The sequence below is a fragment of the Chinchilla lanigera genome, unplaced genomic scaffold (genome assembly GCF_000276665.1).
Source record: "Chinchilla lanigera isolate Chin_1 unplaced genomic scaffold, ChiLan1.0 scaffold00084, whole genome shotgun sequence".
NCBI classification, from domain to species: Eukaryota; Metazoa; Chordata; class Mammalia; order Rodentia; family Chinchillidae; genus Chinchilla; species Chinchilla lanigera.
Genome location: NW_004955485.1, coordinates 7,629,014 through 7,636,928, shown reverse-complemented (window position 1 = coordinate 7,636,928; position 7,915 = coordinate 7,629,014). Strand labels below are relative to the sequence as shown.

Genomic DNA, 7,915 nt, shown 5'->3' with positions numbered 1-7,915 from the left:
CCTTTAGACAGTTGTACTTTCCAGGTCCAGTCCACAGTCGACATGCAATGGCTGGAACACTGCTGCAGACGGGCTACACACAAAGGTGGAAATACAGAAGGAGATGTAACGTTAAACTTGGCCTGTCCTTGTCAATGCACGACAATCTGTGGGCCAGGCAGAATGATGTACATAGGGTTGGCGCTGTCTATTGGACGGAGAATCTCTGGGGCCTGTCCACCCACGTCGGGGGTCTCAGCAAGGCTGGGTTAGGTATACAGTCCCAGTACTCCTTTCCCTGAACCACAGGAACGCATACTGCAGCTGCTAGGAGGGCAAGCTTTGCAAGGAAAAGATTGTCAGGTGAAGAAACCGAGCCCTGGCTGTCGGCTAGGTGGCGGGCCGCACGACCGGTCTGCGGCAGGCCTTCGCAGGACGGTGGACGATGCGCTGTCAGGCTGTTGCTTCAGGTCTCGGCAGAGGGCTTGACGTGTTGCGCGGGTGGGTTGGACTCTGGCCTCACAACGGCTCTGCTGGTCGTAATGTCTCCCGATTTTCTGTGGAAATACAGGCATATCCTCGGCCCAATTTAACAGTGACGCTGTTGGAGGTCACACCCAGCAGGATTCAGAAAAGTTAGAGTATATGTAGTGAAGTTTTGGGCCTGTGTCCCCCTTTCTTTTGTTTAGCTAGCTGATTTTTAAGCTTAAGACAAGTGTGTTCCATTATTGTCTGACTTGGGGACTATAGGGATCCCTGTAACATGCTTTATATTCCCGTTATCAAGAAAACTTTGAAAATGTTTACTAATGTAAGTAGGACTGATGTCAGGTTTTATTGTTTGTGACACTCCTAAGTTAGCAAAGGCTGATACACAATGTTGTATGTCATGCTGACTTTGTTTACCTGAATGACAGCCAGCAGGGATCATATGTGAGCAGGTATCTATAGAGGCATGAATATACTTAGGTCCATTAAAAGGAGGATATATGGGTAATAGCCATTTGCCATACCCAGTTAGTTCTAAGACCTCTGGGATTGCAGCTCTGTTAGGAATAGGCCTAGGCGTGAGGTGACAGGTAGGACGTGAAATCATGGTTTGTCTAGTCTGTGCTCTGGTAATTTTAAATTCCTTTTGTAGAGATGTAGAACTGTGAGGAACAAATTCATAGGACTGTCTTGCTTCATCAAACACGGAAACCACGCTTCGCTGTGAAGATGGCGTCAGGCAGCGGGACAAAAAACTTGGACTTTTGCCGAAAGTGGGACAAAGGTGAATACGAGAAACTTGCTGAGAAGAGGCTCACAGAAGAGAGAGGAAAGAAGGATGCAAAACTGGTGCGGCCAGTCAAGCGGGAGCTTCTGCGGCACAGGGACTACGAGGTGGGCCCGGGATCCAAGCTTGGAACGACCACTGTCGTCACGAAGGCCACCCCACGCTCTGAGGTCACGAAGGCCACCCCACGCTCTGAGGTGCGCGGTGTCACTGCAGTGCGTGGCTGTGTGGGGAAGGACTCCATCACCTTCCTGGGTCACGTTAATGGAAAGAAACACCAGCGAAGCCTAGGCACGTCTGTGCGTGTGGAACGTTCTACCCTGGATCAGGCGAAGAAACCTGCTGAGGTCAAGCAAACAATGGAAGAGAAGCAGAAGGATTGTGATTTTGAGGGAAGGATGAAGGAACTCAGAGAAGAGGAGGAGAAGGCTAAAGCATACAAGAGAGAGAAACAGCAGGAAAAGGAGAGGAGGCTGAAGATCTGACACTGGAGGAGGAGGATGAGATGGCACTTTGACGGGTGTCTGTGGCTTTGGTTCCTCCGAGAGGAGGTCCCGAAGCTCCTCATCCTTGGCCTAACTTTGGCCGATGCTGGGCCTACCATTTTGTGTGTGTTGGGGAGGACAGGTTCATTTCTGAGCACCTGGTAAAGACCTTAGGAGTGTCAGTGCGCAGGAGGGGGGTGGGCTTGGTTTCCCTCTGTGTTGGGAGCGCACAGGACGTGGAGGTAATGCTGCGGCATTTCATTCAGTCCCAGTGTAGCGCTGCAGTCACAGGACCTTTGCCCGAGTTCCAGTAAAGACAGGCCTCCCCTCCTAAGGCTGCTTTCCCGAAACTCCCCCTGCCCCTTTGCCTTTGCATCTGCTCAGCCTCTTGCCCGAGCACCCTATCTTTAGTTTGTGTTCTGTTTTCATTTCGACTCCTATTCAGCCTGCAACACAAGGGCTAACTTCGTCCCGTTTCCGGTCGACGGCCTCCTTGATCAGCCCTTCCCTTCCCCATCCCGCCTCCTGGGTCTGTAGCCATGTGTGCACGTGCACTTCTGCCTGGATGAGTGGTGTGTGGGTACGTACGTGCGCGCGAACCTGTCACAAAGAGGGGTCCTGGGCTAGAACCTCAGGGCAGTGCTTCCCTGGGGCCTGGTGTTCTCGGTTCCCTCGGCGCACGTAACAGGAGATTAAATGGGATGAGTGTGGTGTGCTTTGTGTCCCGTGAGCTTTTAACATTGTTCTGCAGATGTGGGCTGTTTCAGCTTCTCCTGTTTGTTTCGTTTTACTGAGGGTTTCTTTGTTTTTGTCTTCCTTGTGAGCAGGTTCTTGGAAGAACCTGTTTGAAGCAAAAAATAAAATGAAAAAACACAAAATGCAAGCAAACAAACTCACTACGGGAGCCCCTAGGTCTCAGAGGCTGTTCAGAATGTGTAATAAACGGCAGTGACTGGCCTGTTTCACAAAAAAAAAAAGGGAACCAGATTTACAAGAGCGCCTGTATTTAGCCTGAACTGCACAGCGAGACCCTGCCTTACAAAGACCAAAAAAAAAAAAGAGCACCTGTATTATAATTACCTGACGACAACAGACCTGGGAGATTAGAATGAGATCTAATATGATCAATAAAGAATGGGGCAGTTCTACTTAATGTAGCCCCTAGCAATTTTATTTTATTTTTTGGGTACCAGGAATCAAACTCAGGACCTTATGCTTGCCTGGCAGGCGCTTGTGCTGCTGAGCTATATCCCTGGCCTGCTCCTAGCAACTTTAAAAACAGTTGCAATAAAGTAGACTTGAGATGACTCAATTGCAGTTGTTCTTCTACCAGTGGCTTTTTTTTTTTTTCATTTTTTTTCCCCCCGGTAACGGGAATCGAACTCATGACCTCGCACTTGCCAGGCAGGCGCTGTGCTGCTGAGCTAAATCCCCAGCCTCCTCTTCTACCAGTGTTGATAAAATCCTTAACGTTTCCTGCAGAGTACCAATGGCCTTCATTATAAATCCAATTTTAGATTTCATTTAATTAAAGGCACAATAGTAGGAGCTCAGCCCTGCAAGTTTTTACCCAAGCCTTTGTTTTGTGGATATCCCATCTCAGCCACCATCCTGCTAGCTGGGGACACACACCTCTGAGGCACAAAAGTAACTAAGAGAGTGTCCCATTCTTTCATGAGGTCTACGCCCTGTAGACTGACAGGAAGGGGTGCTATGAACTGTTACAACGCCGTCTGTCCATCATGGCCGACGTAAGGGTGTGGCAGTACCCTGTGAAACAGACCGAGGGGAGGCTAAGCCTATCAAAGCGGTGGAGGTGGGTCTGATCAGCCAAGCAGACAGCCAAGAGTGGCTATTTACTACGGTGACGTCAGCTCCTGTATCCATCAATCCAGTAAGAATTCCCATTAACTCGATGGGACAAGTAGGTCTATGCACTGAAATACCCCGGGCAAGGTCAGGTTCCTTGCTGAAAGGCTCGTCTCTTCCAGGTTCACACACGAGCTTCAGGGCAGGAGTGGAAATTTCAGTGGGAGTTGAATTTGCTGCTCTCCCCTAACAATTCAATGTGAGAGCTGGGTGTGGAGGCGCATGCCTGTAATGTCGGCACTCAGGAGCTGAGGCAGGAGGATCGCTGTGAGTTCAAGACCAGCCTGGGCCACAAAGTGAGCTCAAGGCCAGCTTCAATTGCATAGAGAGACCCTGTCTCAAAAAGACCAAAAAAAAATCAATGCGAGAAGCGGCTGGTAAACCCAGTTCTGCACCCCGATTGGCCCACTGTACCAGGGAAACAAGGGAAGCGGGATTTTGTGCACTCCCACCCCAGCACAGGGACTCGCGTCAATTTGGTTCGGACTGGATGCAACTGGCTTAACTGGGTCCGAATCATCAGAGTACTGACTGACCCGTCTTTTATTATTGTTACTGGGGCCCTCGGTTTGGGCACGTGGTTTCTTCCTCTTCAAGAGTGTGCCGCTTTGATGAAATTTAGACTTACAATCCTTTGTCCAGTGAAAACCTTTCATGCAACGGGGACACCGAGTACTGGGTAAATCTGCTGAGGGGGCTGGCGCCTTCGTCTGGGCTCACACAAGGGAACAAGGGTGGGGTGCTGGGTTGGGGAAACACACCCGCCACCTTCAGAGACTACCACCAGCACCTCCACTGGACCGACGTGCATTGCTCAGAGCCAACTGAAGGGATAAGGCAAGTCCCAGCCAGCTCTGCACACATCAACACACGGAAACAGGGTCAGGCTCGGCCAAAGTGGAGACAATTGTTCTCCTCCAAGGAGAGCCGCCCAGGTGTCCTCCACACCTTGGGACACTAAGGAGGAAGGAAACAGAAGCCACACGGCCAAATGATTTGATTTTGTGGTTTTTTGTTTTTGTTTTTTTGTACCAGGAATTGAACTTAGGACCTTGCACTTGCCAGGCAGGCGCTGTGCCGCTGAGCTAAATCTCTGGCCAAGCCGAATTATTTGAAAGGCTAACAGAGGAGATCAAAGAACAGATCAAGGAGACGCTCAGCAAGCTCAGAAGATATCACTGAGCAGACAATGGAGGTACTAAACAAAAACATCAGGCTTATAGACACTAATAAAGCTATCTGAGCTCAATAAAATGATGCAAAATATGAACGCTGAGATTAGCAAAGATCAGAGACCACAAAAAGGTTTCAAACAGAAACCCAGGAGATTAAAAATTATACAGATGGGGCTGGGGATTTAGCTCAGTGGCACAGCACCTGCCTGGCAAGCACAAGGTCATGAGTTCGATTCCTGGTACCAGAAAAAACAAAACAAAACAAAAAAATAAAAATAAAAATTATACGGAAAGCACGGGCAGCAGAAACAACCAATGTAAGGATGGAATAGCAGAGCTGGAAGACAGGGGTGCTTTCAAAGACCAGTTACTCAGGGAAACCTAAAAACAACAGGGAAAATGGAGCCAACAGCTGTGAGATGATGCAAAACTAGTCTAAGATTAACTGGAGTAAGTGAAAAATCAGAAGACAGCACAAGGGGGATAAAAAACTTGTTTACAGGGGTTGAGGATTTAGCTCAGCGGCAAAAGTGCCTGCCTGGCAAGCGCAAGGTCGTGAGTTCGGTTCCCGGTACTGGCAAAAAACCAAAAAAACCCCAAAAAAACAAAAAAAAAACTTGTTTACAGAAATAACAGCAAAGAACTTTCCAAATATAAAGGAAAGGGGGGCTGGGGATTTAGCTCAGCAGCACAGCGCCTGCATGACAAGCATGAGGTTGTGAGTTCAATTCCTGGTACCGGAAAAAAACCCAAAAACCCAAAACCAAATATAAGGGAAAAAACATAGATTAGTAGGGCATACAGAACCCCAACATAGTCAAAATCCCAGAAGTTCAACAAAGGGACAGAATCTTTTTTTTTTTTTTTTTTTTTTTTTGAGACAGGGTCTTACTATGCAGTTCAGGCTGGCCTTGAGCTCACTTTGCAGCCCAGGCTGGTCTTGAACTCACAGCAATCCTCCTGCCTCAGCCTCCCAAGTGCTGGGATTACAGGTGTGCGCCACCACGCCCGGCTTTGAGCAGCCTTCTGCAGTGTGGGCTGGTGTAAGTAGGGGAGCTGTTTTGAATAGGCGATCCAGTAGAAATCACCCTGCTTTGTCTGGGGCTGATGGGCTTCTGGCACCTGGACCTTCCCACTCTAGAACTGGTTCAGCCCCGGCAAACCAGGGCAGTTGCGCACCTCCTTCGAATGTGTCAGCCATGCCTTTGGGCCCCCTCCCTGTATCCACATGTAAGTGCTAAAGTCACACCTGGTCCGTGTTGAGGCCCCCGAGTACAGATTCAAGGACCGAGATGTCCGGCATGCGCAGTATAGAAAGTAAGCTATACGGTTATGATACACTGCTGGGAGGAGGCACAGCAGACTGCTTCAAAGCCGGGGGTGTCTGAGGACGCGGAAGGCGGGCCCCTTGCTGTCCAGCGCAGGTGCACAACGGGAACACTTGCAAACAGAGGACTCAGTGTAGACCGCCGCGCGGGCGCCCCGCGGTGAGGCCGGCACGCAGGAGGCTAAGCTCCATGAGCGCCGGACACCAGCCCAACGCTGAAGACGCGCGCCGCCGTTGCTGACGTCAGCTCCACGAGCCTCCTTGCCCTGGGGAACTCACCACAGAGATACCCAGCCGCCCCCTGCCCTGACAACTGTCCTCAAATACAGAAAACATTCGTGAGAAAAACTTAAGACTACAGGAGTATGGATCATTTACGGATATTTGGTAAAATGTCTGTAATATTACCAAGTCACTTCAGTAGTTACAAAATAACTGTATTTAAAAATTTTTTAAAATCCTACATAAAAGTGCCAGATAATCTCTTAAAAGTGAAATTTCTTGTAACATCCTTATTTCTGCCTAGTCAAAGCGTTATTTTCCATTTCTACTGAAGCAGAAATCCTGACCCAACTGCAGCCACTGTGTCCACTAAAGCCGCCGCCGTTCTCTTCCCTGGCGCTGAACTCAGCTATATCACAGGATCTGCTTTCAAATTAAAACATCTAAAACAAAAACCAAAAAGACTTCTGGGGCCGGGGATATAGCTCAGCAGCACAAGTGCCTCCCTGGCAAGCACAGGGTCCTGAGGTCGATTGCTGCTATCAAAAAAAAAAAACTTCTGTGAATGTGCTAAAAACAACTTTGCTACATACAGCTGTGCTCACCACAAGAGACCTATTGTATCGTAACCTTCAGCTAAAAGCTTATCTCATTCTTGTAACTTGTCTGCCACCTATAAATAAGGTAAGCGCTCTGTAATCAACACCTCAGACTTTGGAGATACCCCTCTGGGGTCTGCTAGCCTGCTCCGTGCAAAGGCATCACCCAGGGTGATGGCAGGCGTGGGTTCCAGGGTGAAGTCAACACAGCTGAGTTTAAGCTGTTGCCCTGAGCACGTACTCTGGATACTGGAAGGCAGAAGAGCCTCACCTTCCTTTACTTGCTTGTACCCCTCTCTGGGCGGATAGAAGGCCAGAGCCCCCGGCTGCCTGCCCGCTGCACTGACCCGGTGTTACACTACGATTGCTGTGAGCTCACTGAAAGATTTATGCCTGTATTGCTTGATCAGTTTTTTATGCCTGTATCTTGTGATATGAGCAACTACTTTTTTTTTTTGTCTTTTTGAGACAGTCTTGCCATGCAGTTCAAGCTGGCCTTGGAGCAGTACTTTGACAATAACAATACGTAGTGTACTAACCACGTTACTCTCCTGCAAGCTTGATTTGAATTTTATATTTGAATTTTATACCATTATTTCCCACCTTTGACCCGCCTCACCTCATGGTTTTGCTATAAAATTCCCTTGAAAAGTGGGGCCCTCGGCAACCCACTGGGCCCCCTTCTGTATTTCTTAGAAGCTTTTACTGCTTTTTTTTTTTTGCGGTACTGGGGATTAAACTCAGGACCTTATGCTTGCCAGGCAAGCGCTTATGCCACTGAGCTATATCCTCAGCCCAACTGCTCTTAATCTCTGTTGGCCCTAAAATTCATTCTTCACTTTTAGAGAATGAGAACTCATATCAGACATCTAGTAGGCTGGGAGTTGTATTTCCCCTGTATCAATATTACACGGCAAAAATAAAACAGTATTTACTTGCCCAATACACTAAACATTTGGCATGTACTTTAACAATAAAACTAT

At 48.5% G+C, this 7,915-nt stretch overlaps 1 protein-coding gene and 1 pseudogene across 1 annotated transcript in view; one reads left to right on the top strand and one right to left on the bottom strand.

Moving 5' to 3' along the window:
* LOC102009612 lies at nt 1–2,334 on the top strand (annotated as a pseudogene).
* LOC102011010 (steroid 17-alpha-hydroxylase/17,20 lyase) overlaps nt 1–7,915 on the bottom strand; it is a 37,768-nt gene that overhangs the window by 15,971 nt on the left and 13,882 nt on the right. Inside the window, exon 2 of the mRNA XM_005403822.2 lies at nt 2,329–2,581. The gene's annotated coding sequence lies outside the window, so the exon portion shown is untranslated. The remainder of the gene's footprint in view (nt 1–2,328; nt 2,582–7,915) is intronic.